The sequence below is a fragment of the Dipodomys spectabilis genome, unplaced genomic scaffold (assembly GCF_019054845.1).
Source record: "Dipodomys spectabilis isolate Male_0828 unplaced genomic scaffold, ASM1905484v1 ptg000200l, whole genome shotgun sequence".
Lineage (NCBI taxonomy): Eukaryota > Metazoa > Chordata > Mammalia > Rodentia > Heteromyidae > Dipodomys > Dipodomys spectabilis.
Window position 1 is genome coordinate 3,336,110 of NW_024870877.1, and position 3,175 is coordinate 3,339,284.

Genomic DNA, 3,175 nt, shown 5'->3' on the forward strand with positions numbered 1-3,175 from the left:
ACAAAACTAGGCACAACATGTTTTTGATCCTGGGGGAGTTCTACTTTGTTGGTTGTTTTTCCAGCTTTGGTGACTTCAACATATGTGTGCATTTTATTTCAACTGTTCTGGGTCTCTATTTTGTTACATATAACAGAAAATAGAAAAAGAACCAGTGATTTAGAACTTTTCAAAATAGAATTCTAAGAGAGACACTTGAAATTTTGTGACAACTGGGAATGGGCAGGTTATCAAAGTGGAGGGGTTAGCAGAATAACAGAGACATTGTTTGACATGATTTGAATTCTTGCTCCTCTTGCCTCACTCTTTCCAATAATATTACTTCAAAGTCTTTAATCGAAAGAAAATACTTTTTTTCCGTATGAACTCAGAATTTTCGGTTTAATTGGGACACACTACACATACATATTTGATTTTAACTCTAAAATCTGTTTTTCCTTAGTATAAAACCATAGATTTGAATTTATAATGCTAAAATAGCACCTAGTAATTTATATGAAATGGTCCAAACTATTTTCACTTCACACTATATGCAATAAAGAATGTAAAAATGATAGTGTGTAATGTAGTATGTAATAGTTGACTTTGGGGAAAATCAATTACAGTGGATTTTTGTGAAATACTGAATAATAGTAAAATTATATTTGATTCCATAAAAAAATCACAGTTATATCTCAAAATACCTCATAGTTATAAACTAATGCTGAAAAAATAAGGTTGTTTATTGGAAAAAGCCAGAAGTTTCAATAAGCTTGCTTTTGAAAAATTGACTTGGATCTGGGCTTTGGTGGCTTATGCCTATAATCTTAGCTACTCAAGAGTCTGAGACTTGAGGATAGTGGTTCAAAGCCATCCTGGGCAGAAAAGTCTTTGAGACTCTTATCTCCAATAAACCACCTAAAAACCAGACACAGCACTGTGGCTGAAGGGGTACAGTGGTAGCCTTGAGCTGAAAAGCTGAGGGACAGTGCCCAGGCCCAAAGTTCAGGCCCCACGACCGACCAAAAAAAAATATTTTATGATATTTTATGAGTGGTTGTTTAGTGAAAATGTCACTGGTGTTTATTATTTTGTGTTGGCATAAAATGAGCCTACTATTGTTTTAAATTAATTTAAAAAAACGATCTGAATCTATGACAGCATAAATTTGTGGGTAATGGTTAAAACAGGTTGTCTTTCTGAAAAAAAATTATATCACCCACGCAAAAAAAAGGAACAAACGAAAATATATGCCAGGAAACTTACTCTGTAAATCTTAATGGACTAATAGTCTGACAGTTTGTTTTAATTTTCAATAAAAAAATAAAATAATACTTGGTAATATTTTATTAACCCATTCAAATTTCTTCATCCTTGTCAGTTAAGATTCACTTTAAAAAAAATTCAACAGGTGACATTGTTTTTTCCTTACTGTTCCACAGAAATATTCATTTCATCTGTATATTGTATACCACAATATACCCAGAAAGTATTCGTTAAAAAAACTTTTTTTCCCATTCTTTGTTTTGCTTCAGTCTGTATTTAAAGCAGCATATCACATATTACCCACCCTATTGCCTGTCTTCTCATTTGAGACATTAAAATAAGTTTTCCTTCCCTGGTGTATCAGCCAGCAAAGTTTTACAAAACAGCATGCTTTCATTCATTGTGCTTTCCAAAATATATCTCATAAATGCCAACAACAAAGCTCAACCTGAAAAATCTGTGGATTTTTCCACTTATGGTGCAAATTAATCACTTTCCATACTCCTTAGAACCAGCAGTTCACAAGCATTAATTGCTGTGTCACTTTCATGCTTTAGAACAGCAGCATTTGAAAATGGTGTACATGTTAATTTGTTTACCACATGTGGGTTGTCTTCAGCAAGGACTGTCTTCATGGAATATGGTAAAAGATTTTTTTTAAATTATGTACATTAATAGGGCTCTGAGTTATGGATATACAATATCAATTTAAGTGACTAAATATTTAAATTAAATTCCATAATATGTATTCCTTCAATTTTCTGGCTAAAGTGTTCTACAAGCTAGGTATTTTAAAAAAGAAATGCACTTCACTAGATGAATGGATCAAGAAAATGTGATATATATACACAATGGAATTCTATGACTCCATCAGAAAGAATGACCTTTTCCCACTTATTAGAAAATGGAGAGACTTGGAAAAAAAATTATTTTAAGTGTAGTAAGCCAGGCCCAAAGAAACATAGGTCCCATGGTTTCTCTTATTTGCAATAAATAGTATATGTCTGAGACAAACATAAAAGGTCAGATACGTTGAAGTTAGGCGAAATGAATCCCGTTAAGAACTTAAATGGTTTTTCTTTCTTTATATTGTTTCTAACATATTTATAAGATGATTTCATTGTAGCTTTGTATGTCCCTCCCCCAAAGTATAAATCCTTTTTTCACTGTATTGATGTTGGTATAATTTGTGGATGGCAAGGGAAAAAACACATTGTTTAAATAGGGATAGAGTTGACACATTGCAACAATGAGATGTAGAAGATGTTATGTCAAAAAATGAACTATACAACTGTAGTGCAGGGGGGGACGAGAGAGGGATTACGGGGGGGGAGGAATGTAATCATAACCCCCCGTACAGTATTTTCACAAAAAAAGAAGAGAAATATTGTAAGTTGTTTCCTTGGTGAAAACATAATTAGAAGACTTACAATTTTCATGTTTCATGGCCATCTTTTACTAGGTGAAACTTTGGGACAGCATTAACGTTCGAATCTTGGATAAGATTTGATGGGGAATTGTGGCAGACTTTCATGGTATGAGAAGAAAACAAAAGGCCATACTAATACTTTTATCTGCTACATTGTTATATTAGTTTATTCAAACACAAACAAACACACATACAAACACACATATATACACTTGTGTAGTATGAAGAACCAGTCTGCAAGAAAACATTGTAATAGGAATTCCATAAAATATTTAGTCTGCTGAGATCTGATTAGAAATTATAGAAATCTCTGGTTGCTTCCAACCCTGGACAAGTCATTATCATAGGTGAAGAGGTTTTCATTTGAATTTATAATGGCAATTTCCTCCCAGATTGTGAAGAATACCTGAATAATTCTGGAGATTAATTTCTTCAGAGTGAAAACCATGAGAACATAGATTCTCATCTTCTTTCTTCTTTTATCTTGTAATCATACTAAGT